The sequence below is a fragment of the Pinus tabuliformis genome, chromosome 9 (assembly GCF_031772625.1).
Source record: "Pinus tabuliformis cultivar Carrire ecotype Pingquan chromosome 9, CPIR1, whole genome shotgun sequence".
Taxonomy (NCBI): Eukaryota; Viridiplantae; Streptophyta; class Pinopsida; order Pinales; family Pinaceae; genus Pinus; species Pinus tabuliformis.
In genome coordinates this window covers 288,615,318-288,625,780 of record NC_142307.1, presented here as the reverse complement: position 1 = coordinate 288,625,780, position 10,463 = coordinate 288,615,318, and positions in this window count along the sequence as shown.

Sequence of the window (10,463 nt, the reverse complement as noted above, 5' to 3'; positions counted from 1 at the left end):
ACCCTTCACGTGCAATTTGTTATGGTTGATTGGTGTTCAGTCTTCATCTTGATTTTTTTCCCTTCCATGGATCTTAACATGTTCTACAGGCTCATACCATAGTATTTTATGTGTGAGATGTTTTGAAAGGTTTTTTGGTATTTTTTCCTGTTAAAATTGTCAGGAATAGGATAGAAATTTGTTAGGATTATAAGTTTGAGTTTTGAACTCTTCACAATAACACAATTTTTTCAACATACTGAATTCATTTATACATGCAAAAACCAATTTAAATAACAAAAATGAATATTTGACCCAAAAAAATCACCCAATTCCTACCAAAAATTCCAAAACAGTTAAAGTATACTCATTATTCCCTCATGTGCACTAACATAAACTAACATAAAGAAGTTGAGTCAAGTTGATTGGATATCATTGTATTGATAGGGAAATATCTCTAAAATATTTAGACTACCGCTACATCGTCTTTGAAAATGCTTTCCCCAGAAGTCATCATGATTAAACAATCTAAATGCATATCAACTTGTGGACAAGTCATTAGCATTGAACAATCTAAATGCATATAAGCTTGTGGACAATAATTTCGTTCACACATGGTGGTTACAGATAGAATTCATTCCATAGAAATCAAAGGTGCGGAACCCTCAACACTATGCCCATGAAATAAAAATCATGTTCCTTTCTGCCTCCTCTAATGGCATCTGGAGTAGTGGCTAATTCACCATTTCCATGTTGATCGTAGACTGGGCATGTTGAGCCCCAAAGCTACCTCTTTTCCAAGCATTTTCTTAACCCTTTTTCCTCTGTTTTCCTATACCAGTCCATCTTAAGTCATCAAAAATCATTGCATGTTGAACTCAGGAGTGTATCTTAAGTGATTTTCAAATTATGTCATTATGTGTGTTGTTTGAATTAGATTTTGTTCTTCAGCTATGGAATGTAACCAGTTTCCGCAGCTAACTGGCAATTCCACAGCCGTTTTGATACTCCTACAGGTTACAGGTGTCCAGTAGAGGAATGATCCACATGGGAAGCTCAGGAAATGTTGACACATGGACAGGGTCCTATCCACTTGGTCAAAGGGGAGTCAACAAAGGTGTTCTATGCCATTTAGAACTCTGTTTCTACACGCAAGAGCAATCTGAAACTGTTCCTGAACTTGTGGACTCGTTTTTCCACCTGCATGCCACCTGCGTAACTAAATCCAACATCCACCACGCATAGATTTACTGCCTATAGCAACCGGGAGGTTGAACCTATGGATACATGTTCTGTTTATGTGTCCAACACTGAAGAATTTCCTCTTAGAACAGTTAGCAATTTCCTCTATAAATTCCAGTGTTTTGTAACGCAGACTAGTGAATATTGTTAATGTTATTTGCATAGTGTAATTCCGCTTTGTAGATGAGACATATCATACTTTGTTTTTATAATACAAGACTCTATTTTCACATGGCTGTTTGAGTGCATTAAAGTAAGCTTTGCGTGTTAAACTGAAGTTGTACAGAGGGCCCCTGTGTAGCTGAGGTTCTTTCTTTTCGTTCTGTACATTTTTTATATGTTTCTTTCCATTTCAGTTGTATATTGTTTGTGTTTATTTATGTTTCTAATCGTTCTAACCCTGTACAGGTTTTGCATCTTGTCACTAATTTAACAGATGCATTGCATTTCAGAGTAGCAGTAGGTCTTGAATTAATTTATGCTCGAGCTTATTTGTAGTTTTTAACTTGCATTTTTGGGACTAACTCCTTCTGTTGTACTTTAGTTTTCAATTCAAAGTTGTTTATGCTTTCTGCGCATTAGGATACTCATTACATAAATTCATGTCTCATTGAGTCTTTCTAGTTCCTTAAGAACGAAATTGGCAATATGTGAAGTTATGAATGGGATTTGATTTATTTGCTGCTCAGTTTGCTTAGTAGGGTACTCATTACATAAGTTCATGTCTCATTGAGTCTTTCTAGTTCCTTAAGAACGAAATTGGCGATATGTGAAGTTATGATTGGAATTTGATTGTTTACTTTCCTTTCTGCTTATTGTAGTCTTTTGTTCTCTCATGATTACATGATGATGTTTTGAAAGCCAACATTGGCGGAATGTTATGATTATGAATGAGATAACTTGCTTTCCATTAGTATAGCATTAGATAGTTTAGTGTCACTTTCTCATCACATTGGCGAAATTTTATGATTATGAATGAGATGGTTGGCTAGTTTAAAAGAAGTTTTCAAGTTTCTTGTCTTTAATTTCAGTTGCAGTAGTTTATTAGAATTTAATTTCGCAGTTAGAATGGACAACAGAGGTAGCAGTTTCATTTCTACTACTTCATTTTTAGTTTAACTTATGTAGTTGCACATCCACTTTCTTATTCAAGTTCTGACTTTATAGACAATAGTTTAAGAGTCTTTTGAGCTCATACTTTTGGGAAATATTACAAGAAGGAAGAGAATCAGCGTTGTCTTCATCTTCTTAACAACTCCACATCCAAATTTGATCTAAAAGAACTTTTAAACTCTCATTCTAGCAATAAATTAGGATTTCAATTGCATTATAGCACTTTAGGAGATTAACAGAACAAAAACCCCAAAACGACATAAAATTGAAAATAGTGAGGTAAAACAAAGGTTATCTAGCACATATAGTGCACTACACTTCATCAGTCTATGACTCCCGGATTGATAATTTATGTAGCAATTTAGGACACTAAATTGACTAAGCAGGGCACAATCCCTCCCTTCGTAGACCTATGAAATACTCTTTGGGAGCCACATTGTCTCAGTCATTTTCAGGCCAAGAATGGCACCAGTGTAGGATAATTGAGAGGCATCATCCTACATGAGGTCAAGAGAAATATGGTCCTGGGAACTACCAATTGAGGCTGATACAAATGTCCTCAGCATTAGTATCAACAATATCACACATTGTAGAGGCAAAAATAGGAGAACATCTCGCACTATAGCTTGCATTTCAATCTCATGTAACCACTGAAATTAGGGTTTCTCACCTTGGCTGAATAAAGGGCCAAAAAGGGATATGAAGGAGATGTAGGGAATTGTCGATGAACTTACATACAAATACACTTGAATATAATCCTTTAGAGTCAGATGTGGTGGCCAATTGAATCTGTTGGTTGATTGGTCACATTTAACACTTGGTTTTTATTTTATCGCAATCAAGTTGATCTATGAGAATATTGTTACTAATTCCTTTTTTCTATCAATTTCATTATTCTAGACCATCATTAGTCGAATAAGTCATTTTCTAATCATCAATGATCTAACATATAATTTTCAAAATAAATCTTTGGAGTAATTGTTCTTTTTCCAACATGATCGTTCTTTGTTACTGCTTTTTCTTTAGTATTTGTGATATTTTTTTCTTGGTCTTCCTTATGGCATGGTTAGGATGGACTTTTAGAGTTGGAGGTAGACAAAGGTCACAGGTGCACGTTTACTCCTTATGGCATGGTCATGATGGACTTTCAGGGTTGGATGCATACAGAGGTCACAGGTGCAGGTTTACTTCAACAACTTCAGGTGCAGGTTTACTTCATCAACTTCATTAGTCGGCCTAGGGGATTTTGGAGATGTTTTATGGGGTCTAGAGGAGTTCACTTGCCATCTTCCATCATCAGGATTGATTCGACACAACTCACTTCTGGTTCCATTACATTCTAATAATTCCGTAAAACTACATTATTATTGTGCCTAACACAATTAATTACGCTTAAGGTGACATTCAAAGAGGAATACTTGACAGAATACCTTAGTGTAATAGTTCGTTGGACCTGGAACCATAAGATTTATATGATGGGATAGTTAGTGGGGATTTACAGTGGCCTAAGGAGGCATGGTGGCCAATTTACCATTTTCCCACATTAAAAAAATATTTTAATTGAATTAAAAAGATGGAAATGTGCTCAATGATTAAAATAATAATAAAATATAAACTTCTAGAGGAGTTCATTAGATCTACAAAAAGAGGAGGAGGAGGCAATTAAAGGACATGTGGGACTTGAGCATTTATCTTTGTTGAGAGTTGGAGGACGAAGTTCTCTACTTCAATAGCCCTAGGAAGAAAACTCTAAGGTGATTCAGTAAGAGTGGGCAAGACTCATCTCTCCCCTTGGTGCATTCATCCAAAATTCACAGACGAGCCTAGCAGTTGTTTTCCGTTCAATTTTGAGGACCATTGTAGCATTGGAGCAGATTCTTGATACCAGCGTTCCATCTCAGCGACATATGGTTGTATCAATATGTAAATCCTACTTATCCATTATAAATAAACCTGAGAGTATTTATGTTCATCCTTTTCTTGAATTGTTGTGTTCTACTGGTTTTTATTTTACATGGCAATGTTCTGTTAAAATGTATGGGAAATTGTTATGTGAAGAATTTTTTATTTAAATTCCCAAATTTTTCAGTTTGAGATAATACAGTGGTATTAGAGTTGTGCATCGTTCCAGCGTGAGGGTATTTTTATTGAAAATCAATTCAGTCAAGTTCATGGGTTTTTTCTCTACTGAAGACAGGGGCATTCCTTTGAGATTGTTCTTAAGTGAGTTGTTTACAAGTTGTCAGAATTAAACTTCATTTGCCGGAGCAAAGATAATTGCCAGAGGCTAAGATGATTGCTAAGACAAAATTTCTGCGTTGAGATCAATCTGTTTATTCAGCTTTGGGCCGAGTCCTCAATCAAGCGAGTTGGGTGAAGTTTATTGGCAAGTCAAGTGACGGGGGATCATCAATCCTTTCATTGAGATTCCACTTTGCAAATATTCAACCCTGTTGTTATATGCTCTAGGATTGCATTAATATTTTCTTCTGAACACCCTTAGCATCGTAAGTCAATGCCTTGAATTCAGCAATTAGAAGCAGGGAATAAAAAAAATTATTTGGGGATTGAAGCAATGTTTCTTTTTATGTTATCGTGAACACCACGTAGAGAAGGGTCAGTCTTGGGCATCTGCAATTATTGTATTTATTGTATGGAACTAATTATATTCTCTGTAGTCTCTCACAGAAAAATTGGTTGGTAGCTCGAATCGTTGCCAAGAGGGACGTAATACATAACTGACAATTATGCCAGGATCAGAGGTTGTGTCAATCACCCTTATCAAATCCAAACTGTCGGTCACACATGGAGTGTTTCTATTCATCATAATCAATTTTATTAGTTAAATTGACAGAGCATCTTTTACTGGGGCGATTCAGATTATAGTTGTTGTAACAGATTGAGAGAGGCAGAGTGTGAGATCGGGGATTGAGGGCGCAAATGTATTGGCTCCTATACGTGTTAACTCAGTGCGCATGATAGTTGTGCACGAGGGGATCATGTTTTGTAGTGAAGCGACCCTTCATCTCCAACCCAATGGTCAGATTGTGGATAGTCTAGTCGTGGGTTGGTTGATCAGTGGTATCTTGGAGCGCACTCTAGAGCAGTGCATCACAGAACGTGTGCAATCACGGCAAGCAAATAACAGTGAAAACAAATGTAAACTAATCTCATACTGACAGTGCGATTAATGGAGCATGTTGAAGTTTCTCAGATTTTGTACTGATGTGCCAGTAATTGAGTCATAGTGAGAAAGTATGCATTAAAAAAAGTGTGACTTGATAACAGAGATCGATATATGTTGTGCATTGCAGCGAGTGGAGCTCCCTCATATACCTGTAATATGGTGCATCTTCTCTGCAGGGAATGAGTCTATGCACATAGATAAGAGCGATTAGACTGAAGACTGAGTTCTGAGCTATCAAGGGCCGAGTTCATTACAGATTTGAGTGGCTGGGGTATCATCTTTGTGTGGCTACCCGGAGGAGATGATCTTCACTCTGACCCTGAGTCTACACATTGTTGGTGTTGCGGCCATTTTCTGGGCTGAATGCAGCTCTGAAATCAAGCTCTGTAACCAAGGACTGAAAATATAGTTGTGTTCTCTTGGAAAAATATTGATATTTAGAGAGTTGCTTTGCGAAAGGAAATATCTCGGGTTCCCCTGTTCCTATGACTCTCTGTATGTATTTTTGTTAAGTGATTTATAAGCTTCTTGCGCTTAGATTTATGGTCCCTAATACATGAATCAACATTGTAAATTTTCGTGAGTCCTTTATATACTAGTCAAGAATACTTTGAGGCTCTCTTATGACATGTAACAATCACTGTATGTGTATTGCACTAAATCATTAAGAAATTGACACCTACAACAACCTATATCTCCAAATCTCCTGTAGAATTGTTGAGCAAGGTCTTCAAAGGGTAGATTGTCTTGAGTGTCAGGGCTGAACTCTTAGAATTAGCCAGTCTTATGTTAAGTTGACCATCACAGTGAATGTGTGGCTGAGTTAAGTTTTATGTTGTTTTCTATGTAGCTGAGCATGTATGTTAGTAAGATTGAGTCACTGAGTTGACAACCAAAAAGAACATGTGAGAGTATGCTAACTTATGGGGTTTAACATTTTGTTTGCATCACAACATTAACACAGTTGTGGGTGCAAGCACTATCATATTCATATTGTCCTTGTTGTACTATTGGTTAGTCTTGTGTCATGTTTACTGCTAGAGTTTTAACAGTGATGGTTGAATGAGGGTTTGATTCTTATGTCTTAATGCCATGTATATTGCTGCCAAAGCCACAACATAGATCAAATTGATTGTATATTCATGTCTTGTTGCTCCTGAATGATGGAGTACTCAAGCACCTCTTAAATCAACATAACACATCGATGGACTGCAGATCAAAACAAAACAACAAACCCTTCTCAAAGGGGTTCTATGCCATCCTTCAGAAAGAACAACCAAGAGATGTGCATAAAGGGTAGGAAATAGGACATAAAATCTTTGCACTTGGGACATATTTGAAACACATAAGGGTCACAATGAAAGCCCTTTTCAAACTAGATGAATTGGATGCACTCATTTCCAAACTGAACCAGTTAGAGGGGAGAAACTAATTTGGGCTCTAAAACTAGCTATGCTTACTCTCATACAACACAAGATCTTGGAGGAACCTTGTTAAGGGGTCTGACTTCTAGTTGCATCCTATCTTAGTAACATTATGAGTTTGACCACACCTATACTTCCTTACAATGATGATGTTATGAGGAAAGTTTTCATATTGATAGTAGATACCTTTCAGAACTTAGATAACATCGTGGGTCTTACCCTTGGGAACAAGCTCCAGATTTTGGAATATATGACCAAGCTCCGAACTTATGAAATCATGTTTGATCTAGAGTGTGATGACTTGATGCAAATGTTCCAATGTTTTTTTAGCATTAGGAGACATCATCCTGACCCATTCAAAACATACATGCAATCCATCTTATCATCATGTATGGGAGTTTTTGATGCCATTTGTTGGGAGTTGCAGTCTCGATTGTTGTTTGTTTGGAGGAGAGAACAATTGGTCTCACCTGTTGCTTATGAGCAAGTTGAAAGGTTGGTTGAGTAGAACATAAATCTGCTCAACAGGCAGTTGACAAGGGAGGAGCGAATGAGAGTTGATGGGATATGCACTAGGAATGAGTTAAGGAGAAAGGGTATTTTTTTATCTGCAAGGAACCATGGGGACTTGACCACTCATGCTTGAGTGACATAGAGAGGATGACAAAGGTAGATCAAGGGGGAACTCAGTCTAACCTTCCATATGAGGATTCTTCTGAAGACCACCAACAAGCATGTGGGGATGATGGCACCAGTCATGATATGCATAACTATATGGTGGATAGCTTTGATGAGTAGCATATTATTCCCATGCGAGGATGATACTAGGGAGATGAGCTATCAGTGAAGATCTAGCATGGTGAGCACATAGAGGAGCTTGAGAAAACCTGTAGAGTTGTTGACAACAACGCATATGTACATCCATGTTCGATGAGTTAGCATGTGTAGCACACAGTGGAGCATAGTATGCGTGATGGGCCATTTTTGGAGAGTCAAGCAATGGCTCATGTTGATCCCATGGTGGAGAAGGATAAGCAACAACCCCTGGGGCCATCCATTGATGAGGGGCTTATAGATGTGCAATCTACCATCAGGGAGGTAGTATTTGCAAACATTAGTCATGAGGAGGCATTGGGACTTGACGGGACAATTTTGCAGGTGATGAGTGGACCGATGGAGCATGGAGTTTCCGGTCAAATGAGGGAGGCTCTTTTGGAGATAGTGATGCATCTATATTTGGGTATACCCATTGAGGAGGTGCATGTATATGCAGTGGCATCTTGCAAAGCCACAGTATTTCCAGGCAACAACCCTCTCAAAGTACACAAACAGGGCGTGTAGCAGGGGTTGCCCACTTATATGGAGAGAGGCAGGGATTCCTAGACATATTCAGTTGATTAGTTGGAAAGAGCTTCATGAGTTGAGCATGGTGGATCATAGTGGACTCGTATCATATATAGGTGCACATGCATTCGATCCTTCCCATGGGATGGATTGGTGGGAGATCATGAGTTGGTATCCTGTTGGTGGCATGATATTCTCAGTTGGGACCATTAGACATGAGGATTACTACATGCTCTAATTGGTGGTGGGAGGTAGGACAACAACTTCCCAACATCTTAAGGCTGCATCTACACAATGGGATTGACCTTGGCCTATGCCAAGGGTTGGACTAGAGAGAGGTAATGAGTTGGTATGTGGTTTATGGAGTAGCATTCATAACCAAAGACAAGATCCATGGAGCATTGATGCTTGTTCTTGGAGTCATTGGGATCCAGGAAGATTTGTTGATGATAGGTTTAGTCAGAGATTAGTCTGAGATAGGGGCATTGAGGGGTTCGTTCATGGTGGGATCCGAGCATTAGGTCTCAGTTGCATTGGGCCACTAGACTAGTCCATAGGTTTGGATTTATTAAGGGCAAGCAATCTTAGGGCAAGAGGATTGGTGATGTTCCTTTTTCTAGTGTTCCTTATGGCATGGTTAGGATGGACTTTCAAGGTTGGAGGCAGATAGGTCATAGGTGCAAGTTTACTTCATCAGAGGTCCCAAGGGCTTTTGGAGATGTTTTATGGGGTCTGGAGGAGTTCACTTGCCATCTTCTATCATCAGGATTGATTCCGCACAACTCGCTTCTCGTTCCATTGCATTCTGATAATTCCTATAAAATGGGGTTATTATTGTGCCTAACTCAATTAATTATGCTTAAGGTGGCATTCCGAGAGGAATACTTGACATAACACCTTAGTGTAATAACTCATTGGAACTAGAACAAGAAGATATACATGATGGGATAGTTCGTGGGGATTTTCAGTGGCTTGAGGAGGCATGATGACCAATTTACGATTTTCCCACATTAAAAAGAGGGAAATGCACTGAATGACTAAAATAATAATAAAATAGGAGCTTCTAGAGGAGTCCATTAAATCTATAAAAAAGAGGAGGAGGCCATTAGAGGACATCTCAGACTTGAGCATTTTTCTTTGTTGAGAGTCGGAGGATGAATTTCTCTACTTCAATAGCCCCAGGGCAAAAACCATAAGGTGATTCAGTGAGAGTGGGTGAGAACCCGTCTCTCCCCTTAGTGAATTCATCTAGAATTCACAGACGAGCCTAGCAATTGTTTCCAGTTTACTTTTTAGCTCCAGTGCAACATTGGAGCAATTCTTGAGGCCATCTTTCCCATCTTAGCTACATATGGTTGTATTAGCATGTAAACCCTAGTTATCTATTATAAATAAAGATAAGAAAATTTGTGTTCATTGTGTTCTTGAATTGCAGTGTTCTACTGGTTTTATTTTACATGGCAATGCTTTGTTAAAATGCATGGGAAATTTTTATGTGGAGAATTTTTTACTTAAATTCCCAAATTTTTCAGTTTGGGATATTACAATATTTATGAAGCAGTGTCATAGTTTGGAAAGGCCCACATGAAAGGGGGTCAGAAACACTCTCGTTGTCTTTTTGCATGTGTAGGCTTGTGTTGAGATGATGATTAGCACCCACGAGCACTCGAAACTTCTCATTTCTTTCAAATTCAAATCAATAGCACCCACGAGCACTCAAAACTTCTCATTTCTTTCAAATAACCACCATCCACCACCACAGTTCACAATCATTCTTCATAAGAGTTTTGTTTTCTCTTAAGTAGGCTTTGTCGAGCAACATATACGATCATTTCCATGAACAAAATCTTCAAATATTTCTTGCAACATCAAGATTGTTCGATAAAAAATTTCAATCATCATTTGCATGAGCATCTCCTTAAGCAAAACTATTGTTCTTCAGTCTCACCATGAGCAATAAAATGAGTACATAAAAGAATTTTATGATCTTTTTCATGTTCACATCACCTCATTTTTATTAAAGTCTTGGTTATTGAAGTCATGGATTTCTTACCAATAACAATGGAACCAAGAACACACATTCAACAAGAGATTACATTATAGCAAGAACATCTAGAAAACATATAACTCAAGAAAAGATAATATTTAGAGAAGGATATCCAAGCAACTCCTTA